This window comes from Nomascus leucogenys, chromosome 2 (genome assembly GCF_006542625.1).
Source record: "Nomascus leucogenys isolate Asia chromosome 2, Asia_NLE_v1, whole genome shotgun sequence".
In the NCBI taxonomy this organism is placed as follows: domain Eukaryota; kingdom Metazoa; phylum Chordata; class Mammalia; order Primates; family Hylobatidae; genus Nomascus; species Nomascus leucogenys.
The window spans coordinates 26,321,753-26,346,308 of record NC_044382.1 but is presented as its reverse complement, the minus strand read 5'-3'; the positions used below and the strand labels follow the sequence as shown (position 1 = coordinate 26,346,308).

At 38.2% G+C, this 24,556-nt stretch overlaps 1 long non-coding RNA gene across 1 annotated transcript; it reads right to left on the bottom strand.

Moving 5' to 3' along the window:
- LOC115837264 lies at nt 1–22,472 on the bottom strand. Its single transcript, XR_004032318.1, has 4 exons — nt 22,348–22,472; nt 13,654–13,661; nt 2,532–2,537; nt 1–12 (listed from the first exon to the last, which is right to left on the bottom strand). It is a non-coding gene; the product is annotated as an uncharacterized LOC115837264 (long non-coding RNA).
- Nucleotides 22,473–24,556: the final 2,084 nt, after the last annotated feature.

Below are 24,556 nucleotides of genomic sequence, written 5' to 3'. Positions count from 1 at the left end.
GAAATCTAAAATCTGCCCATAATTTGGCTAATTTGTAGTTGATCATAGGGAAGATAATGAGTAGGGAAAATCGAGGGAGCAGGGGACAAGGTTGCTAGGAAACAGATTCACTTCTCACATCCAAACAAATAAACTAAAGAAATGGTGTTAATGAGCCCAGTTACAGGCAGTCTCAGTTCTGAGGAAGCTGAGATACAGAAGTAGCATTACCAAGAAAAAGCATTGGACAGAGGCAAAGGCTCTGGGGAAGGGAGTGGGACATGGTGTTTCAGCACATGGATTTTGTAAAGAGATAGACTATAAGACGAGGCAAATACTAAGCTAATTTGTTAGAACAGATTTGCTGATTAAATGAAGTAGGGAAGTTTATGGAAAGGGCTTAGCACAATATCTACATGGAGTAGGTGGTTAGCAAATACCATAATTTTCTTGAGTTCCTGTTCTAGCTCTTCTACTGACTGCAGCATTTTCCTTTACTAGTTCAGATAATTTTTTAATCTTCATTGTGAATGAAGATGATGAATGATGCAAATTCTTATTCCACATCCTCTACAGAGATTGTTATGAGGGGAGATGTATGTAAACACTTGTTAAACTTAAAGGAATTTTATTCTATGAAGGACTTGCCTCATCATGATGCTGAATAGCCACTCCAAGGACCCAAGGAGTAATTTTACACAGATGGTGAGGACTCCTTCTCTGCTGCTTTCTCCTTTCTCTGCACCTGAAATTTCAATCATCTTAGCAGCTGTGAACTCTGATCTCCATTTCCTCAATCCAGTAAAACTGCCGTTGTCTGCTTGACCCTATCTCTCTGCATCAGAATTTAGAAAATGCCCTCAAGAAGAAAGCATTTCATGTGTCAAATTGGCTGTGCTTAGGGATACTCATAGGATACTATTTCTGGATATGTCTGTAAGGGTATTTCTGGAGATTAGCATTTAAATCAGTGGACCAAGTAAGGAAGATTGCCCTCACTATTGTGGACAGGCATAATCCAGTTATTAAACAACCAAATAGATCAAAAAGATGGGAAAAGGTCAAATTCACTCTGTTTGAGCTGGGACATCCATCAGACATTGGTGTTCTTGGTTCTTGGGCCTTCAGACCAGTGCTCACATCACTGGCTCCCTTGGTTCTCAGGCCTTTGAACTCAGAGTGAATTACAGCACCAGGTTTCCTGGTTTTCCACCTTGCAGATGGCAGATCATTGGACTTCTTGGCCTCCATAACCACATAAGCCAATTCCCATAATAAGCATCATCTCTCTGTCTACCTATTTATCCATCCGTCCATCCATCCATCCGTCCAGTTGATTCTGTTTCTCTTAAGAACTCTAACACAGAGTGTATTACCTCATGTGCTTCCCTTCTGTCAAAGATCATAGCCTGACATTAAGCCAGTGCCTGAGAACATTATTTTATATATATTTTTTGCATTTACAGCAGAGGTTAAGTCTGATACTTCCTACTTCATCATAACTGGAACTAGAAATTATCCTAGCTTTCTCAAAGTTTATTCTGCTTGGTGTGACAACAAATAAAATATCCTTCAAGTAAACTGACAAATCAATAAGATAATTATAAATTGGGCTATGTCCTATGAAGAAAAACAAACAAAAAATGGCACTGAAATAGAGATTGCAGGGTGGGGAGGGAGCGCAGGATTTGGGATATGATAATGCTTTGAAGAGGTTTAACTTGAAATCTGAATAATGAGTTGGGTCTCCCTTACATGAAGCACAGATAGGAGTGGAGAACCAAAGAACATTCTGTAGAAATACAGATTCTGAAGAAATATCACTTGCTAAAATTCATGCCACACAAACAAGAATGAGAATATTGTATTTACTCTGAATGCTGTGATTTTTTTTTTTTTTTTAAGAGACGGGGTCTTGCTCTGTCACCCAGGCTAGAAGGCAACAGCATGATCATAACTCACTGCAACTTTAAACTTCTGGGCTCAAGCAATGAGTGCTGTGATTTTAAATGATAACACATTGTAAATGCTATTCAATAGGAGACCTTGAAAGGGGATAGAAATAAAGAGACCAAGACCATGCCTAGGGGCTGTATGTGGGACAGAGTTTGGAGGTATGCTATCATGTGTGCTAACTTCAAATACCTGAAGGGCTGTTATGGAGAGGGTAGGCAATTCTAGAGCATGCGTTGGCAAACTAAAGCCCGGAAACCAAATCCAGCTACATAGTCTTCAAACTAATGGAGAGCTACCACAGAGATTTTTTTATGTTTTAAAATAACTACATTTTAAATGGTTATATTACTAAGTACATAATAGCCTAAATTTTGTCTCCTGGCCCACAAAGCTGAAACTCTTTATTATCTAGCCATTTAAGAAAAAAAGTTTGCTGACCCCTACTCTAGGTCTGTTACAATAATTTAATTTGCTGTAGCAAAAGAAATGACAAGCCAATCTGGAATCAAAATTCCCTAAGGCAAAAGAAACTTCCTGGATTGGGAACTGGAGGGACCTTCCTCATAGGTCTCTCCACCCCTGCTCTGTCACTAGACAGTTTTCTCCAGCTCAGCCATGCACAGAAGACTGACATTTAGTTTCTTGAGAAAAACGCAGAGGCACTGGGCCAGCTGGCTAAGTATTTGACTCCGTGGAATTGGATGGTTTTCTATTTGGTTGAGACAATCATGTGATTTAAAAACACACAATTAGTGACTATATCCAAATTGATAGATTGTTTTACTGAACTTAATTATCCCCCCAGCCTCTCCTCAATTGGATTTAAGCATAGACAAAGTCCTTGAATAACAGATTAGTGACCCAAATTAATCTGTCATAGGTCACCAACTAGCAGGGAAGACTAGATTATAAACTAGACCAGTTTCTCAGGAACTAGGCTATGGGGTGAGGTACTTCAGAAGGAAAACACTTGTTTTAGAGTAGTCTTCCCCAGCAAAAACCACACAAGTGATGGAATGTCCTGGAATATGGTACATACTTCATTCATTTGTGTATTTATCCAACAAGGAGCTCACAGTCCAAAGAGGATACAGATATAAATAATAGTGAGTGTGTGGAATATATATTTAATTTTTATAGGTTTGCAGGTATCTCCAGAGTGCTATAAAACTTACAGGACAAGCATGTAGGTTGGCTTTGAGGGAGGCCAAAATAGTTTTCTGGAGGGGATGGCACCTGGGAATCTTACAGAATGGTTAGAGGTTATTCAGATGAAAGGGCGTGGGGAAGATACATGAGTAGAATGATTTAGGAAAAGCCATGAAGAAACTTGGTGTTCTGAGTAGATCAGAGTGCTGAGAAATGATGCTAGAGAGTCAAAAATGGCAGGGCCATGCTATGCTAAGGAATTTGAATATTATCCTGAGGACAATTGGAAGCTAACAAGAGATATTAACAGTGACATGATTATATTTGAATTTTTAGAAAGATTGTTCTGATAGTACAAGGAGCTGGGTGGAATGACTTACTCAGACTGGGCTTGGGGGTTATGTCATGATTGCTGTTGCAGTTATCTAAGTGATAGATGACAGTGATGTAGGCAGTAGTAAGGGTGATGGGGAGAGGATGATGAAGTACCAAGGAGGTCAAATGAACAAGATTAACTGTTGCTGGGATGTATGCAGCAAATGAGGAAAGAGAAATCAAGAATTCATGTTGACCTCCTTGGTACTTCATCATCCTTTCCACATCACCCTTACTACTGCTTACATCACTGGCATCCGTAAAATAGACTGAATAAATAAAATATGGTACATACACCATGGAATACTATGCAGCCATAAAAAGGAATGAGATCAGCCAGGCAGGTGGCTCACTCCTGTAATCCCAGCACTTTGGGAGGCTAAGGCAGGTGGATCACTTGAGGTCAGGAGTTCAAGACCAGCCTGGCCAACATGGTGAAACCCTCTCTCTACTAAAAATACAAAAAATTAGGCGGTTCTGGTGGCGTATGCCTGTAATCCCAGCTACTTGGGAGGCTGAGGCAGGAGAATCACTTGAATCCAGGAGGTAGAGGTTGCAGTGAGCCAATATCACACCATTGCACTCCAGCCTGGGCAACGAGAGCAAAACTCCATCTCGAAAGGAATGAGATCATGTCCTTTACAGGGACATGGATGGAGCTGGAAGCCATTATCTTCAGCGAACTAATGCAGGGACAGAAAATCAAATACTGCATGTTATCACTTATAAGTGGGAGCTGAATAATGAGAACACACTAACACAGGGAGGGGAACAACACATACTGGGACCTGTCAGAAGGTAGGGGTTGGGAGGAGGGAGAGTATCAGGAAGAATAGCTAATGCATGCTGGGCTTAACACTTTGGTGATGGGATAATCTGTGCAGCTAATCGCCATGGCACATGTTTACCTATGTAACAAACCTGTACATTCTGTACATGTACCCCAGAACTTAAAAGTTAGAAATAATAAAAGATACCATTCAAATCTGTATTAAATGAGACAAGCATAGCAGGAGAGATATAAAAAAATTAAAAGCAAGGGAAGGGATAATTTGCAATATAAAACTGTACTGAGCACTGTGGGGGGTTTGACATAGGAATCAGGGAATGGTCAGTGGAATAAGTGGTGTTCGAAATAAGGATGAGTTTTCGTGAAGGAGAATTGGCTGTGTCTCTTATGAGGAGGTTGAAAGTGTTTGCAAATACTTGAAAGGCAGCAGTGTGTGTAGGGGAATCATCCTTTCAAAGGTAGGTAAGTGCTTACAGTTCACAGTAATTATTGCCATCTTTCCTCTCATTTGACTGTGGCAATATTCTCGTGAAAAGGTCTTGGGTAAGTAACATGATTTCCTTTTCAGAGGCTCTTGGGTAAAATGATGCTTCCAAACTCTCTACTTTGTAAGGGAAACCATGGCTTGAACCCACATGATACTTGAGTATAATAAAACAACATGAAGCTAGATCCAAATGGAAAGGTCAGGCACGTGCTGCTCGGGTACACACCTAGACAAATATAGCTCACTCAAACAAAAGACCTGCTAGCAAAAGAAGAGAGTCGTGCTTGCACTGTATATCCTAGAAGGTTGGAAGCTGAAATATGGGTATCAGACTGGGCATTTTAGGGAAAACTTCAAGGACACTGAACCAGAACCAATCAACACCAATGAGGTGGGTGGGGGTGACCTTTATTCTCTTACTCCTGGGAAGCTGTAACTTGCATGTAGCCATTTGGAAAGGATGTACCATACTTCCAGATATTTTTTAGTCCAAGCTTCTGAGACAAAGATTTAAAGTTGGAAGAACTCTAAGCAGCCATCTCACTCAACGTTTTCCAAAGAGTTATCTACAAAATGAGAATTCTACTGGTTGTTAGTAGGTAATACACAGAAAAAAAAAAGGGAGGATTTGTGGTCAAATAGCTTTGAGAAACTCTGGATAAACAGATATAAATATGTTTTTAAAGAAATGCTTTATTTTAGAATATTTTTACATTTACAAAAACGTTGGGAAAATAGTACAGAGTTTCCATACATCACAACTAGTTTTCTCTGTTATTAACATCTGACATTAGTGTGGTACATTTGTTACAATTAATGAACTGATATTGATACATCATTATTCATTACAGTTTATACTTTATCCAGATTTTCTTAGGTTTTTTTGGCGGGGGGGTCTGATGTCTTTTTTTTTGTTCCAGGACCCTATTCACTATAGCACATTACGTTAAGATGGCGTGTTTCTTGAGGCTCTTCTTGGCTACTATAGTTTATCAGGCTTTCCTTGTTTCAGGTAATCTTGAAAGTTTTTAACAGTACTGATCACGTATTTTGTAGAATGACTCTCTAGTGAAATTTGTCTATTTTTCTCACAATTAGACTGGAATTTTGACTTTTTTTGGAGTAAGACTATGTAGATAAAGTGCTATTCTCATTACGTCATATTAAGGCTATATACTATCAGGATGATTTAACCATTGTTGGTGTTAATCTTGGTTAACTGGCTTTGGTAGTGTTTGTTAATTTTCCCCACTTTAGAGTTACTCTTGTTTTTCTTGCAGTACTGTAATTTTTGGAAGGAAGTCACTATGTGCAGTTGATACATAATGTGTAGAAAGTTATTCTCTATCTCCTTGGGGCAGAGGATCTACATAAAGCATTTGGAATTTTTCAGCATGGGAGATTTGCCTATTCTCTTCCATTTATTAATTTAATTATTTATTTATATCAATATAGACTCATAGATATTTACTTTATACATTGGATTATAATTCAATATAATTTTATTTTGTTGCTCAAATTATTCCATCTTTGGCTACTAGGAGCTTAAGTTTCTTCCTATGTTCTTTTGACATACTTTCATCATTGTGGTTTTTTCTTTGTTTTGTTTTTGTTCTTGTTTTTGTTTTGTTCATTTTAGCATGTGCTTACTTTATGACATAAGATGTTTCAGGCTAATTTTGTATATTTTCTGCTCTAGTACTAAAATTAGGTATTTTCCAAGGAGTCTGTTTTTTAATATATGCATAGTATTAGAAACCAAGACCTGGGGGCTGTATATGCTTTTTGAAACTTGTGTGCCACTGCCTCTAGGAACTCTCAGCTGACAGATAGAAAAAGTATATATTTATATTAATTGATATATGTATACCTATCTATAAATATTTCTTTATGTAACATCTGTATTTATATTAAGCAAAACATAATTTCACATTGATGTCTCCAACTCTAATTCTTCACCGCACACAACATTCTAGGCTTCCTCTTGCTTGTCTGTAGTTTCCAGCTTCAGCAATGAAAATCTGGTTTCCATCATCTGTCATCCAATTAATTAATTGTTGAATTCCAGTATATATGCTTAGAGGTTTCAGACTTGACTTCTACTCCCTGGGAAAAAAACTTTATCAACTAGAGTATAGTGTTTATGTATAGTTTCTTTTGTCTTTGATCTTATAGATTCCACTAATTTCTAACATTAGTTTTATCCTACCCCTTTGAATAAGGTTGCTTTATGCATTTGTACTACAGTCTTTTGCCATATTCTGCATTTCATCCTGGGATTCCCCTACTTCCTAATTTTTTAAAAAATTTGCATGCCTAAGGTATACCCCAATTCCAGACATCTAGAAGGGAAGCAGGTGTTCAACATACACCATATTGTTTGCATGAGTAGTTAAGGCAAAGTGAGCCACCCTTATCAGTCCTTGGAATCGTGGAAACTCTTCTTACATCCAGGTTCCCAGATGCTAGCAGAAGAGCAACCTTGCAAGCAGGTTTTCCTATGGTTAATAGTCTCAAGCTTACTATGTTAACTCTTATGCACATTATATAAATGAAATCATACAGCACACAGTCTTTTTCAGACTGGTAGCTTTCATTTAGCAATATGCATTTTAGATTCATCTATATCTTTAAGTGGTTTGATAGTTTATTCATTTTTGTCATTGAATAGTATTCCATTGTTTGAGCATACCAGTTGGTTTATCAATGCAGCTAATAAATGTCTTGATTGCTTCCAGTTTTTGAAGATTATTAATAAAGCTGCTCTAAACATTTGTGTGCAGGACATAAGTTGTCAAATCAGTTGGATATCTAGAAGTGTGATTGCTTGACACTGTGGTACGACTCTAGCCTCGTGAGAAGCTGCCAAACTGTCTTCCAAAGTGCATTCCCACCAGCAATAAATAAGAGTATTTGTTGCATGTCATCCTTGCTAGCAATTTATTATCAAGATTTTTTATTTTTTCCTTTTCAAAAGGTTTCAGCTATTCTAATAGGTATGTGGTAGTATCTCATTGTTGTTTTAGTTTTATTTCCTTAATGACATATAATGTTAACATATCAGTTGGTGAAGTATCTATTCACATCATTTGTGCATTTTTAAATTAGTTTCTTTTTCTTCTTAGTGAGTTTTAAAGTTTCTTTGCATATTTTAGATACAAGTGTCTTATCAGATATACGTTTGCAAATATATTCTCCTAGGACTATTCCTTGTCATTTTGCTCTTAACAGTGTATTTCATGGAGCAGAAGTTTTTAGTTAAAGACCAACTTGCCAATGTTTATCTTTCATGGATTGTGCTTTTTGTGTTGTATTTAAAAACTCATTACCAAATTCAGGTTTTCATATGTTTTCTCCTGTTATTTCTTCTGGAAGTTTTATAGTTTTGCTTTTACATTTATATGATCCATTTTGAGTTAATTCTTGTGTAAGATATGAGATCTGTGGATAGGTTATTTTTTTGCATACGGATGTCCGATTGTTCTGCCACCATTTATTGAAAATACTATCATTTCTCCATTGAATTAACTTTGTGCCTTTGTCAAAAATTAGTTAACAAGGGCCGGATGTGGTGGCTCAGGTCTGTAATCCCAGCACTTTGGGAGGCTGAGGCAGGCAGATAATTTGAGGTCAGGAGTTTGAGATCAGCCTGGTCAACATGGTGCAACCCTGTCTCTACTATAAATACATAAATTAGCTGGGTGTGGTGGTGCATGCCTGTAATCCAGCTATCTGGGAGGCTGATGCAGGAGAATTGCTGGAACCCAGGAGGGAGAGGTTGCAGTGAGCCAAGATAGTGCCATTGCACTCCAGTCTGAGCAACACAGTGAAACTCTATTTCAAAAAAAAAAAATAGTTCACAATATTTGTGTGGGTCTATTTCTGGGATCTTCATTTTGTTATATTGATTTATGTTTCTTTTCTTTCACCAATACCACACTATCTTGATTACTAAAGCTTTATAGTAAGTCTTAAAATTGGGTAATGGAAGTCTTCAAGCTTTGTTCTTCATCCATTTTATTTCAGTTATTTAAGGTCGGTTAGCTTTTCATGTAAACTTTAGAGTTTATTGATATCTGCAAAATGGCTTACATAAATATGCTTTTATTTCAGGGCTTCTCAGAACCATTAGTGTTGAAATGTGAATTACGAATATCTAAGAAAGATAAATAGTTTGTAGCACTTTCCAAACTTATATGAATTTGAAATTCTATTTTTTTCTGGGCATATATTGCATGACTCCAGAGATGATGCCCTTAATTTGACAAAATGAAACAATGAAGCTCACTGAGAAAAACGTATCTTGCTAGGTTAATAATTTGATGAGGATCAAGGACTGAACTAAACACTTATTACTTTATTTTGTGGCTGTGAATATATTTCAGTCACATCTGTCTGTGGCACATATCTTCACATATATCTCAGATAATCTTATAGTTAGTTACAAGCTCAGAGAAGCATAATGTAGGTATTATCTGGCCTGAAAGATTTCAGTGATTCATGGTAGATGAATAGCTTTTCATCTAACTTAGGCTTTGAAAAATAGTGATTAAAAGTGATTATATATTAAATATAATTTTCTTCATATTTTGATGATGCAGCATTATACAATTTAATATTAAGGATAATAGTAACATAATTCTTATTATCCCTTACCTCCAGTGTCCATTGGCACTCATCCAATAAACATAATGGAGTTGGGGGACACTCATTGAAAAGTATAAAGTAGCGAAGAGAACATATTGAAGTAGTTGTGAAGCCCATCAATCTCACTGAGCTTTCATTGCCTTTAAAATGCATTCCCCTGACTCTTCTCACTTTCCTAAGGGTAATGGCGCTGTTTTGTTACTCTGTTTACCTAAATAGAGCTGTACTAATGAGTTATTCTAAAAGGCTTTAAGATGGTTAATATAATTGGCCTCTCAATTAAATGCTTCTTTTCTTCTGAACCTCCATCAACTTATTCAAGCACTTCTGAAAGGCCGTCGAAATCATCCTTGAGGTCCCCAGACTAAGTGGTTACAGAAATGACAAGGTGTGTGCCTTTCTAGTACCTCACCCTCTGCTTGGTTTATGTCTTTTTATTGAAGTTGAAAACATCACCAGTGGATGGTTCTATTGGTGGACTGGTAAAATATCCAGATTATCAGTTTCTAATCATTTTGTGATCATGCATTCTGTGGTGGGTTGAGTAGCGCCTCCCAAAGAGAAATATCCAAATTTGGCTGAGCGCGGTGGCTCACACCTATAATCCTAGCATTTTGGGAGGCTGAGATGAGTGGATCACTTGAGGCCAGGAGTTCCAGACTAGCCTGGCCAACGTAGTGAAACCCTGTCTCTATTAAAAATATAAAAATTAGCTGGGCATGGTGGTGCATGCCTGCAGTCCCTGCTACTCAGGAGGCTGAGGCATGAGAATCATTTGGACCTGGGAGGTGGAGTTTGCAGTGAGCTGAGATTGTGCCATTGAATTCCAGCCTGGGCAACAGAGTAAGGCTCTCTCTCAAAAAAGAAGAAAAAAAGAAAAGAAAAAAGGAATATCCAAATTTTAACACTCAGTAATATTGAATATGACCTTACTTGGGGTCTTGGCAGATGCTATTAAGTTAATGATATCAAGATGAGATCATATTGGATCATCTGGGTAGTCCCTAAATCCAATGGCAAGTGTCCTCATAAGAGAAAAAGAGGAGAAGATACGGGAAGAAGAGAAGGGCATGTGAAAATGGAGGCAGAGGGTAGAGTTCTATTGGAGAAAGTCAAATGCCTGGAGCAACAGGAGCTGGAAGATGTAAGTAAGAAAGGATTCTCCCGTAGAGGCCTTGGAGGGAGCAGGGCCCAGCCAATACCTTGATCTTGAACTTCTCAAGTCCCCTTATTCTAGGACTATAAGATAATACATTTTTGTTGTTTTAAGCCATAAAATTTGTGGTAATTTGCATATAATCTATGCACATCCTCCGATATACTTTAAATCATCTCTAGAATACTTCTAATACAATATAAATGTTATGTAAATAGTTGTTATACTGTAGTGTCTTATTTGTATTATTTTTATTGCTTTATTATTATTTTTAATTTTTTAAAAAATTTGAATATTTTCAACCCATGGTTGGTACAGAACCTGTGGATTAGGAGGGCCAGGACTGTGTTCAGAACTGGCCCTGCAGGTATTATATACTTAACATAGAACTCCCATTGCAAGCCCTTTGGCAAATTGCAAATGTCAGAGAAGGCAAGAAATACCACTGGGGCATTTTTCAGAGCCCAGGGAGGCTTCACAATTAGACTAACAGCTTACAAGATAAGTTGAGTATAGCCAATTGAGAAGGATTGACATAATTCTTCCTTCTTAATTACCTTAATTTTATGCATCACATAATTAATTGAATGACTTAGTGATTACAGCTGCTTTCTCTATCTTCAGCTAGGGATGAAAACAAGTTGCCATCAGAAACATAGGTGGATGGAGGAAAAGGAGAGATTAGGGAATGGGTCAGAGACAGCAGTCTGTACAAACTCTATGCTCCATAGTGATACAAAAATCACTGTGGTCTTTTGCTTCCGAAGAATGTATATGTCTTCCTGGTAAGAGGAAAGGAAAGGGAATGCTCAGATTCTAGGACTAGAGTTTAACTTTGACATTTTGGGCCAGATATTATTGCAGGAGTCAGCGGGGCTGTCATGTCCATCGTAGGATGTTTAGCAGTGTCTTTGCTCTGTCCACTAGATATCAGTTTTCCCACTAGATAACAGTCTCCACAAGTTATGACAAATAAAAATGTTTTCAGACATTGCCAAATATCCCCCTGGGGTCTTCCCTGAGAGAACAACTGAGATCATCCCCAGAAGAGAACAACTGGACTAGACTGTTGATTAGGTTAACCATTGGTTACAGGGCTGCTATATGCAGCTACATAAGCTGTGCAGTGACAATTTCACAGAGCGCCATTCTCACAGACTTCGATATTGTTGTGACAACTTATTTCAGATTTTTAAAAATATCTGCAACCCAAGGGTTTGGCCTTTAATGTTGAGCCTTTATAGGCTAAGAACATGTACTTCTCAATTTAAATACAATGTAAAAATTTTACAAAAGCCGTGTGTCCATCAGAATATCTGATAACTTTAACTTCTTAGAAGATGAGCCACTGGGATCACGTTGATCTCTGCCAGTGTTCTTGCCTTCCTCCCCACTATTGCCTAGACCTTATTACAGGGTGAGCATCCAAAATTCACAAAATAAATCTGAAATCCTCCAAAATTTAAAACTTTTTGAGTGCTAACATGATGTTCAAAGGAAATGCTTGTTGTAGCATTTCGGATTTCAGATTTTCAGATTTGGGATACTAAATCAGTACAGTGCACGTATTCCAAAATCTGAAAAAAATCTGAAATCCAAAACACTTCTGGCCCCAAACATCTCGATAAAGGAATACTCAACCTGTATCATCAGTAACTGTGTCACCTCTGAAATCTTTATTTCAGGTATCTTACTCCCTGATTGCCAACTTCTGTGCTCTTTGTCTTGATTCATCTTGTCCTCTCTCTACAACAATATTTTTACCCCAACTGAGTCTCCAATGCATTGACCTCATCATTTTACCTCTGACTATTCTTTTACCTACATTTGCCTTTTTACCCAGTTTAGACGCTCTTGTTCATCATGGTAATCATTCCCTTGTAAACATCCTCAATGACCTTGCCTTTCTAGCCCTCTGATACATTAGTATGGCTAAACCAATTCAGATTGAATTTAATTATTTACCTTGTCTGAACCTGAATTTAAACAGATGAGCATTTGTACCCAAATGAAAAACACACATATGGTAGGGTGACCCATTTCAGCTTAATTTCAAGATGTCAGACTTCAAATGGACCTCACACTGCCTAGAATTTTTGCCCTGGTAAGTATGGTTTCTCCTTGTCAGGACAATTCTTTCATACTTTACTCCCTCGGGTGTCTTACCATCCCTGTCTCCTTATCTGATAACCTTGCATGAACAAATAGAAGCAGGGGGGACTTTCTCATATACACATTATCAAATCCAGAACATACCTTTGTTTGGATCCATATTTATGTTTTCCATCTTTTCACTGCTTCTACCAAGGGTCAGTCTCCTGTGCTCTCTGTGCCAGAGACTGCAACTTCCTCAATGATTCACTTCTGTGGTTTCCCCTACCTCTGACAGCACAGTTTCTTCCTTTTAACCAAATTATTCCAATCGCATATGAATACACTGTGGGTTCTCACATTTTACATTGCCCTCCCATGATCCACATTCTACTTCTTCATCATCCTATTTCTCTCTTCTTCTTCATAGTAAATAATCTTAAAGGAATGGTCTGTATTCATTGCATCAGGTTCCCTGTCTTCCACTGTTTCTTTAATCTACTCCAGTCTTGCTTTTACCATCATTACTTCTCCAAAACCTTTCCTGTGCATGATAATCTTGTTGCCAAAACAGGTGGACAGTTCTTTGAACTCTTTTTTTCACCATTTACTATTGACCTCTTCTTGAAGCTGTTCTTTTGGTTTCTAGAATACCACTCTCTCTTAATATTCCTCTTGTCTCTTTAATCATCCTTTTTTTGTCTTTTTGTTTGCTGGTTCTTTCTTCTCAATCCTACCTTTAGTTGTTAGACTTCTCTACCTGTTGGTTCTGGATGATCTTCTCTGTCTACACATTCACATACAGTGACCTCATTTACTCCATGGCTTTAAATGCCAAATGGACAAAGATGGCCCTGAAATTTATAACTACAATACTATATTCTTTCCTGTGTTCCAGATTTATATATCCAGCTGAATCTTCACTATCTCTAATTAGATATATTATAGGTATGTCAAATTCACATTTTCAAAACAATGTTTTAAAATTTCTCTTTTTTCTTCTTTCAGGTTCCTCTTCAACACTTTCTCATCTTAGTAATTGACACCCTTACCCACTCAGCTACTCAACCCAAGAACCCAGAAGTCAACCTTGATTTGTTACTTACTTTCATTCCCTGCATATAATTCTTCAGCATGACTTTTCATTCTGTTTCTGAAATATATCTTCTTTCCCTTGTCAAAAGGGAACAATACCAGACATTTATTAAAGTTGGCAAGACAGATTTTATTTAGACTACTTCAATAGGGGAGAGAGACACAGTATACACTGAGCTCAACTGCAGCTAAGACAAAGGTGACAGAGGGTTTTAAAGGAAAAACAGAGAAAATACAAAGGAACTCTAGGGAAGTAAAAAGGAGGAAATAAAAAAAAGATTAGGGGAGCAGTGGAGCAATAGAAAATTACAGAGGGCAGTAAGTGAAGAATTACTGAAAATGGTTTGGGAAAGTTGGGTTGGAACAATGTATATTTCATGGTTTGGTGGCATTGTGTGTCACCTTAAGGGACATGGTATAGTACAGGTGGCAGCCAGGCTAAAGTTTGTTCAAGTCTCTTAGCACAATGTTTGGGCAAATGCTTTGTGCTGTGTGGAAGTTCATACCCTCTTCACTGTTACCACCTTGTCTGTCATCTATCATCTGGTCTTTTGAAAGGGTCTCTTCAGTGGTCTTGCACCTATTTTTGCCCAGTATAAAAAAAATTGTGTGTTAATTATGGAAATGCAAGTCAAAACCACAATGACGTACCACTTCACACCCACTAGAATGGCTATAATAACAAATAAAAATAAAGACATAACAAGTGTTTGTGAGGATGTGGAGAAATTGGAAACTTTATACATTGCTGGTGGGAGTTAAAATGATATAGCTACTTGGAAAACAGCTCGGCAGTTTCTTAAACATAGAGTTACCATATGACCCAGCAGTTTCATTCCTAGATAACTACCCAAGAGAAAGAAAACATATGTTCACACACACACACACACACACACAGAGTACCCAAATGTTATTGTCTGTTCACTATGGATCACAGAGGGGCTCTGTTTATTGCAGTCACTCAGGGATCTAGGATGACGAAGCTGCCATTGATCTCAACAATTGTTAGTTGTTATTCTACAGGGAAAACATCCTCTGGCAGATCTTGTATCAGCAGTTGATACTCATTACTTCTACTCACAATTTAGAGGCTAGAACTAGTCATGTGTCCCCAATTAATTCAAGAACAAGGAAGTGCAATCCTACATTGTGCTTGTGAGGTAGGAAACCAGAAATGGTCAGTGAACAGGTAAACGACTATTCACTTCCCCACTCCAGAGCCTGAGACCGTGCTGTTCTCTCATCTTGGTATGATGTTCCTTCCCCTCTGCACAGAGCTGGCTCCTTTTCATCCTTTGGTTCTAGAATTTCCCTTAGAGAACTTCTGTGGTAAGTCAGTTCCAAGCAGGGCCTTAATTTTGTCCCCATTTCTTTTGAGCTCTTTATCTCATCCTCCAATGTGTTGTTATAACCCTGTTTATGTCATAATCTAAAGTTATTTGTCTATTTCTTTGCTTATTTTTTACTGACTATTCTCCCTACAATGTAAACTTTTTGAGGTTGTAATTCGTATTCTTCTCTTATTCAATTCCTGAATCTCCAACATTTAGAACAATGCCTAGCAAGCTCATAATAGAAAATCAGTAAATATTCATTAAATAAATGAATGAAGATGCTTTCTTACCTTTCTACCATTTTTCATGCTGTTCTTTCTTCCTTTCTCAGACACAATACTATGCATTGTCTAATGTTCTGAGCTTAATGTCATCCTCTCCATAAACCCTTCCCCTAGTGACAGGGGTAATTTCGAAGTGAACCATGCTCTCATAAAATTTTACTTATTCCTTTTTGGATACCAGACACTCTGCCTTGCATCTTTGTAGTTGTATGCATGACTCTCCACCATTTCCTATTCCACATCTTGGATTAGATTTATACAGCCTTAATACAAAGTATCATACCTTACGAATGTTTTATGTCCCAGTACCAAGCCTATTCAACAAATATCTACCAACCAAATGTGTTCTAGAAAATATTCTAAATGCTGGGGATACAGTAGTGAACAGCCCTGGGGGGGCTTATTTGCTACTGGGGCACATAGAACAACAAACAAATAAATATATAACTAGAAGTGATAAGCACTTTGAATAAAATTAAAGTAAGATAAATGGGACAGACAGTGAAGAAGGAGTGGTTAATTAAAAAATGTTGGTCAGAGAAAGTTTTTCTGAGATGTGATACTTGAATAGAGCTCTGCATGAAATGAAGATGCAAGCCATCCATGCACCTGGGAGAAATATGTTACAGGTAAGCTCAACAGCAAGTGCAAACGCCATGATAAATAAGCCAGAAGAAGCCTAGTGTAACTCATACGCAGTGGGATGGGGGAGAAGGCAGAGAGTTGTTGGGACCGCATTTTACATTGTAGGCCATGCAGTGGGTCTGGGTTTTGTTTTAAATATGTTGGCATGCCATGAGTAGATTTTGAACAGATTAAGGTGGTTTAAAGCATCAAATCAACCATGAGGGTCTCCTCCACGAAGAACAGTCAGGAGTGGGGGCAGCAAGAGTGGAATAAAAAAAAAACAGTTAAGAAGCTATTTGATAGACCAGGTGGGAGAGGAAGGTAGCTTGGATTCGAGTGGTAGTGCAGAAATGTTTGAGAAGTGGTCAGAAGGTGAGAGTGGTATTCAGGGAGTCAAGAAAGAAAGTGTTTCAATAGAGAGGGGAATTAAAAAAAATCAGTGCTGCTGAGAAGTTGAACAAGAAGAGGATAAATAATTGATACCTAGAGGTCATTGGTGAGCTTGATGAGAGTGGCTTTCCTGGAGCAATGGAAAGAAAATCCTGAGTGAAGTGATTCCAAGAAAAGGTGGAATATGAGGATGTGGAGACAGAGAATATAGATTGATGCAATTTTGCTAGTAAAAAAGAAACATATACATGAGAGGGGATTATAAGGATTATAATGTGAAATGAATAATTACTTAAAGAATTAACATATTATTTTTAAAACAACACACAAAAGATAGGAAGAAATTGACTTATTTAGTCTTCTCTCTCCATTCCATTAACTTCTCCCTATCCTCAGGGAAAAGAAAGACCTTCTGTATGGATGAGGGACAAAACGGACTCCGGGGAGACCAGCCAGGCCACTTTGCTTAAAGTAAAGGCTCTAGAGGGAAGAACGGGGAAAAACAGTAGAAACACGCTGGGGCAAAGGCTCTCTTGTCCATTTTAGGATCTCTGTCTCTGTCTTGCCTATCCTTTCTTGGCCATGACATTGTTTTCTCCCATTTTGGGTTTCTGCCTAGTGCTTCCGAATTTTACTTTCCTGAAAGCCAGTTGTCCTGGCAAGAATGCCTTGTTGAAGACGGAAAAGGCAGGGGTAATCAAAATAATAAAAATGAAAGCTAAAACAAAGTCTAATTGTTTTATGTTAAAAAGATGAATCGATTCTGTTTTTTACCTCCAATATTTTTCCTCATCAAAGAAATAAGACTTTAAAAATGGAATCAGGTTGTGGACCTAGAAGAAAAATGACAAAAACAAAAAGCAAACAAAAAATCACTTGACTGTTTTTAGTGTACACCAGGGGCAAACTACAACCCACGGGCCAATCTGGTCTGCCGTCTGTTTTTGTAAACAAAGCTTTATTGGAACACAGCCATGCTTATTTATTTTCATATTGTTGATGCCTGCTTTTGTGCTACAATGTCAGCATTAAGTAGTCGTGACAGAAAGTATATGGCTGTAAAAGCCTAAAATATTTGCTATCTGGCTCTCTAGGGAAAACGTTTGCTGACTTCCTCGTTTACACTAATATTTCCCAAAATGTGCCCTCAGTGACATTACCTCAGTAGGGTACCATGAGCACACAGGATTGGAAAATTTTAAATTAAGTGAGGGTAAGCAAATTTATTCAATGTGCAGGACTCATGGAGGCTTACATGTGCCACTATGAATTATGAGTCTCTAAAAGGAAGGTAAAGTGTTCTTTGTAGGCTTAAAGATAAGATATTAGGGGAATTAGGAGGGGAATTTAGTTCTGAATTCTAAAAATGCCTAGATCCTGGCCTGAAAGACACCTCTTCTTTTCATAGAATTCTGGATAAGTAAAATCTATAAGGAAAAACTATTTTATTAGTAGTTCTTCAAGTAGCCAATGCCCCAATATAGGGCTCGCCTGTAAATGATAATGTTGAAACACACAATATGTAATTTAAGGCATACAAGGGGCTTCCTATCTTCCCCTGGTTTAAATCTTTAAATATTACTATCTCATGCCAGGCTCATGGATAAAGGTAAAGCTGAGTAAATGGACGGAGAGCAATATGGCAGAGGTCTTCACTGGCCTTGGTCTAACTTCTGTGTCTGGAGGTGGGAGACAGAAGAGATGACAATCAGCCATATCTGCACAGAAACAGCAGTGTAAATGGAAGTGTGGGAGAGCACTGCAGCCTTGTTTATGCTTTTAAGACACAGTGATTGCATCCAATCATCATAACAGTCCAGTCACTAACCCAAAACTCTGAATAATATGATATACAATTCTTCCTTCTTTACTGCTGACAGACAATTAAAAGGCATAAGCAAGAGTGTCCTGGCACAGTAACAGGATGCTGTAGTACATTCTTTCCCTACAGTTTGCTGACGTTCCCTAACTTATCTGACTTCAATATCCTTTGTTTTTCACAAAACTCATAGTGAGACCAATCTTCTGGAGACAACCCACTCGATTTTTAGTGAGCATAAGAATTTACTGGAGATTTTTGATTAATAATAATTCCCATCACTGTACTCCAGCTGAAAGATTGCATTTCAGCAGGCCGAGGAGCCTGCATTTTTTTTTTAAAACTCCCACTTGGTTCAAAAACAGGTAGTCCACTGGTCATAATTTGAGAAACAGTGGTCTCAAGGTTAGCTGGAGAAGCAAAAGGAGTCCTTAAGCTGCTGTGTAGTTCTGCCCTACTCAGTAGAAAAGGCTGGAGTAAAACTCCAGGCTGGTAACTACGCTTGAGTTAAATCATGCTACCTATCATCTTTGGAAACCTCTGACACAGTTGGCCTAGACTTTTAGTTTGAAATTTTGGCAAACTGAACTCTCTGAGACATGACTCATAAACCAGATCTAGAAAACCTGGAGAGTCTGAAAGATTGTAGGGGCCCTTTGTGTGTCAGAATTGGTTGAATCATTTACATAAGGAAACAATAGTTGGAGGACTTTTTAGGGTTACACTCAAGAAAGATTAAAATTCAGTTTTCTGTGTTATTTAAATATGCTGTCTGGAAATTTATAGTATCTCCCTTTTTGTAAGTCACTGATAATGTTAAGAATGGTGTAGATGACATGAAAGATCTTGCATGGTTTGCAGGCAGTTTTCAAGAGAAATAAAGACTTATGAGAACAACGCAAATTAAGCTGTCTGAAAAGAGAATGAACTGCCTTGGTAGCCAGCAAACTTACATAATGAAAAAATGTACAAGCATAAGATAGATTGTAGAGGGAATTCAAATATCTCACCAGTTCTAAGGTTCTATATTTTAAAGTTCTAAATTTTAAAATTCTTAGCAGCTCTGAGATCCTGAGTCTGTTGTATCATCATTTCATACCTGTTTTTTGGATGACAATGCCAATTTTACATTTTATTTCAGTAAATATAACTTACATGTCCACTTGGGGGTAGTAAAGTATTTTTTCAGTATCTCTAGGGAGTCTTCAGCATTTCCTTTGCATATCCATTAGATGCAAGTAAAAATAGTACCAACTAGATGTTGTACTATTTCTTTCAGTTTGTAAATGACAGTTTCTTCCAGTGCATACATAAACACAGTGGAAATTATGGGAAACCAGGTTTTATTTTATTTTTCTATTTTTTCTTTTTCTGCAATGCCCAGAGAATTAAAAACATACAAACTAAAGTGGTTTTATCAGCAGCAAATATGCCCAGAGTAGGTCCAGGCTGAATGACATTAAAGTTAATTCTACAATGGTCCCATTACATTTAATTTAATTTAATTCAAAATAAAACAGTCCCAAGGTGGCTTGAAAGTTTCTGTGTTGTAAAGATATGCCAATACTTGAGTTCTTCTCCTCCTCCTAAATAATTTCAAGATTATTAAATTTTTACCGTAACAACAGTAACTTAAATTACACCGATACCCAGTGGCTTAAGACAACACTTTTAAAAAAATTATTATTTCACATTTTCTGTGGGTGAGAAATCCAAGTGTAGCTTAGCTGGGTGTCCCTGGCTCTGGGTCTTTCATGAGACTACGGTAAAGGTGTCCACTGGGGCTGCAGGCACCTTATGGCTTAACCAGGGAAGGGTCTGCCTCCAAGCTCACTGGCAGCTGGTTCCTTCAGAGAGAACTATTCAAGAGAGGGAGAGAGAGAGAGGGAGGTATGCCCAGGAGAGAGGTCAGTCTTTTTGTAACCTATTCTTGAAAGTGACATTCCTGGCCAGGCAGCAGTGGCTCATGCCTGTAACCCCAGCACTTTGGGAGGCCGAGATGGGCGGATCATTTGAGGTCAGGAGTTCGAGACCAGTCTGGCCAACATGATGAAACCCCCATCTCTACTAAAAATACAAAAATTAGCCGGGTGTGGTGGTGGCACCTATAATCCCAGCTACTCAGGAGGCTGAGGCAGGAGAATCACGTGAACCCGAGAGGTGGAAGTTGCAGTGAGCTGAGATGGCGCCACGGCACTGCAGCCTGGCAGCAGAGTGAGACTCGGTCGAAAAAAAAAATAAAATAAAAAGAACGTCCTGTCCTTTCTGCTATATTCTATTCATTAGTAAAAAGTCAATAAGTCCAGCCCACACTCAAGGCAAGAAATTAACACAAGAATGTGAATACCAAAAAGTGGGTATCATTGCAGGGGTCCATGTTGTAGGCTGCCTAACATAGATATAAATTTTACAACTAAAGAGTTTTAAATTATTTCTCATTTGAAAAGTTATTAAGGTAATATTCCTTGGTTAATCAGATTTCTATTTTATGGGCAGGGAAACAAGAGTGTGTCTTGCACTGGTAGTCAGCAGACATAGGTGTCAGTTCTTCCTCCACGATGAGCAGCTGCAGCACCTCAGGCACATTATGCAAGTAATGAATCTTGATTCCTCTGTCATCGAAGAAAGCCAGTCTGAGTACACTCTTTAAGATCCTTTCTAGTTTGGAAATTCTTTTTCAACAAAAAATCAAATTCCCTTCTAAGAACATCTAACTGTCTTTCCTCTAGACCAGAGTTTCTCAACCTCAGCACTATTGAAATTTTGGGTCAGATGATTTTGGGGGCCATCCTGGACGTTGTAGGATGTTGCACTGAAACCCCGGCCTCTACCTACCAGACATCAAAAGATAATCAAAAATGTCTTCAGACACTGGGGACTGAATCTAACATGCAAATATAATTTCCTTTTCTATAATATCTTGATTTTTTTCCATCAAGAAAAAAATCTATAAATCAATACACAGGTGTTAATAACTTAAATGTATTTTTAAATTTAAAAGATAAGTGATCTTTTGAGGTAGAAAGTCGTGGCCTGGAGGTGAGAGGGTGTTTCTAGTGATTGTGTCAGGAATTGGGGGTGGGAAAGACGCACTATTCATACTAAGCATGAATCATGCAGACTCACAGAAAATGAAATGACTAGAGAAAAATCTCTAGGAGCCACAGAAGCAATTGTGTGACAGTATGTGTGAGTTACTGTGATGGACAATTTTTTAAAAATTTTATTTTACTTTAAGTTCCGGGATATATGTGCAGGACATGCAGGTTTGTTACATAGGTAAATGTGTGCCATGGGGATCTGCTGCACCTATCAACCCATTACCTAGGTATTAAGCCTCACATGCATTAGCTATTTGTCCTGATAACTCTCCCTGCCCCATCCCCCCAACAGGCCCCAGTGTGTGTTTTTTCCCTGCCTGTGTCCATGTGTTCTCATTGTTCAGCTCCCACTTATGAGAGAGAACATGCAGTGTTTGGTTTTCTGTTTCTATGTAAGCTTGCTGAGGATGATGGCTTCCAGCTTCATCTGCATCCCTTCAAGGGGCATGTTCTCATTTTTTTATGGCTGCATAGTATTCCATGGTATATATGTACCACATTTTCTTTATCCAGTCTATTGTTGATGGGCATTTGGGTTGATTCCATGTCTTTGATACTGTGAATAGTGCTGCAATAAACATATGTGTGCATGTATCTTTGTAATAGAATGATTTATATTCCTTTAGGTATATACCCAGTAATGGGATTGCTGGGCCAAGTGGTATTTCTGGTTCTAGATCCTTGAGGAATTGCCACACTGTCTTCCACAATGGTTGAACTAATTTACATTCCCACTGACATTGTAAAAGTGTTCCCATTTCTCCACAGTCTTGCCAGCACTTGCTGTTTTTTGACTTTCTAATAATCGCCATTCTAACTGGCATGAGATAGTATCTCTTTGTGGTTTTGATTTGCAATGATCAGTGATGTTGAGCTTTTATTTGCATGTCTGTTGGCTGCATAAATGTCTTTTTTTTGAGAAGTGTCTGTTCATGTCCTTTACCCACTTTTAGATGGATTTTTTTTCTTGTAAATTTGCTTAAGTTTCTTGTAAATTCTGGATATTAGACCTTTGTCATATGGGTAGATTGAAAAAAATTCCCCCATTCTGTAGGTTGCCTGTTAACTCTGTGAAGAATGTCAATAGTGGTTTAATGGGAATAGCATTGAAGCTATAAATTACTTCAGGCATTATAGCCATTTTCATGATATTGATTCTTCCTATCCACAAGGATGGAATGTTTTTCTATTTGTTTGTGTCCTCTCTTATTTCCTTGAGCAGTGCTTTGTAGTTCTCCTTGAAGAAGTCCTTCACATCCCTTGCTAACGGTATTCCTAGGTATTTTATTCTCTTTGTAGCAATTGTGAATGGGAGTTTATTCATGATGTGGCTCTCTGCTTGTCTATTGTTGGTGTATAGGAATGCTTGTTATTTTTGCACATCGATTTTGTATCCTGAGACTTTTCTTAAGTTGCTTATCAGCTTAAGGATCTTTTGGGCTGAGATGATGGGGTTTTCTAGATACAGGATTATGTCATCTGCAAACAGAGACAATTTGACTTCCTCTCTTCCTATTTGAATACCCCCTTTTTTTTTCTTACCCAATTGCCCTGGCCAGAACTTCCAATACCATGTTGAATAGGAGTGGTGAGAAAGGATATCCTTGTCTTGTGCCGGTTTTCAAAGGGAATGCTTCCAGCTTTTGCCCATTCAGTATGATATTGGCTGTGGGTTTGACATAAATAGCGTTTATTATTTTGAGATATGTTTTTGTTCTGTGATGGTTAATTTTATGTGTCAACTTGACTGGGCCACAAGACACCCAGACATTTTGGTCAAACGTTAGTGTGGGTGTACCTGTGAGGGTGTTTCTGGATGAGATTAACATTTAAATTCATCTGAATGTTAGATTGAGTAAAAGAGATTGCCCTTCCTAATGTGAGTGGGCCTCACCTAACCAATTGAAGATCTGAATAGAACAAAAATGCTGAGTAAGAGGGAAGTTCTCCTGCTTGAGTGCTTGGGATGGAACTTTGTTCTTCTGTCCTTGGACTGAAGCTTATACCATTGCCTTTCCTGGGTCTTTAGTCCTTAGACTCAAATGGGAATTACACCCTCATCTCTCCTGGGTCTCCAGATATCCAACTACAGATGTTGGGACTTCTCAGTTTCTACAATCATCTGAGCCAATCTTCCCTTCCTTCTTCCCTTCCTTCTTCTCTTCCTTCTTCCCTTCTTTCTTCCCTTCCCCTCCCTCCCTCCCTCTCTCCTTTCCTCCTCCTTCCTTCCTTCCTTCCTTCCTTCCTTCCTTCCTTTCCTTTCCTTTCCTTTCCTTTCCTTTCCTTTCCTTTCTTTCCTTTCTTTCTCTTTCTTTCTTTCTCTTTCTTCTTTCTTTCTTTCTTTCTTTTCTTTCTTTCTTCTTTCTTTCTTTCTTTCTTCCTTCCTTCCTTCCTTTCTTTCTTTCTTCTTCCTTCCTTCCTTCCCCCTTCCTTCCTTCCTTCTTTCCCTTCCCTTCCTTCCTTCCTTCTTCTCTTTCCCTTCTTTTATTCCTTTCTTTTTTATCTATCTATCACCATCATCCATCTATCTATCCATTCAATCATCCATTCTACTGATTCTCATTCCCTGGAGAACCCTAAGGAGAGTTATGATAAGAGAAAATATGGTCATGGAAAATTTCTCGAAGAGATGAGTTGAGAAGAAGGTGGAGAGAAGAATTTTAGGTGAGTCGCAACTTTTCTAAGAATCATATTGCAGAACCTGGCACTTTATGACACTTTAAGTGTTTTTCCATCTACCCTGGGTTTCTCCTGTTGCCATCCTCAGCTCATAGGCTCACAATTGACAAGGAATTGCTCCTTGATCAAACTTTAGTTAGGCTCCTTTGAGCCTTGTTTTTACTAGGCCTCTCTGTGGCCCCCGTCTTTGGCCTGCTGAGGCCAGTTTTAGCTAGAATCCTACTGAGGTATTTTACAGACCTCGATATTCAGCCAGGCTTCTTTTCATATGCTTTTATCTAATCAATTCTCTCAGTCTCCTAATACCTAATAAAGTTCCTCTGGGTAATTTTTATTGTCTCCCTCACCCTGACTATTGGCTATAAATCCCCACTTGTTTCGGTCATATTTGGAGTTGAGTTCAATTTCTCTCGCCTATGGCGCTAGTCTCTCCCCTATTGTAATTGTGTTGAATAAAGTCTTGCTTGCCATTACTAACAAGTTTCCAGTGCAACTTTTTTTTTCTTTTGCACCATTAGGAAATGACACTCCAATAGGTAAAAATTACAGGGTGAAGTTTGAGACTGAATTCTAAGACCTTCTTTCAATTTCAGTCAA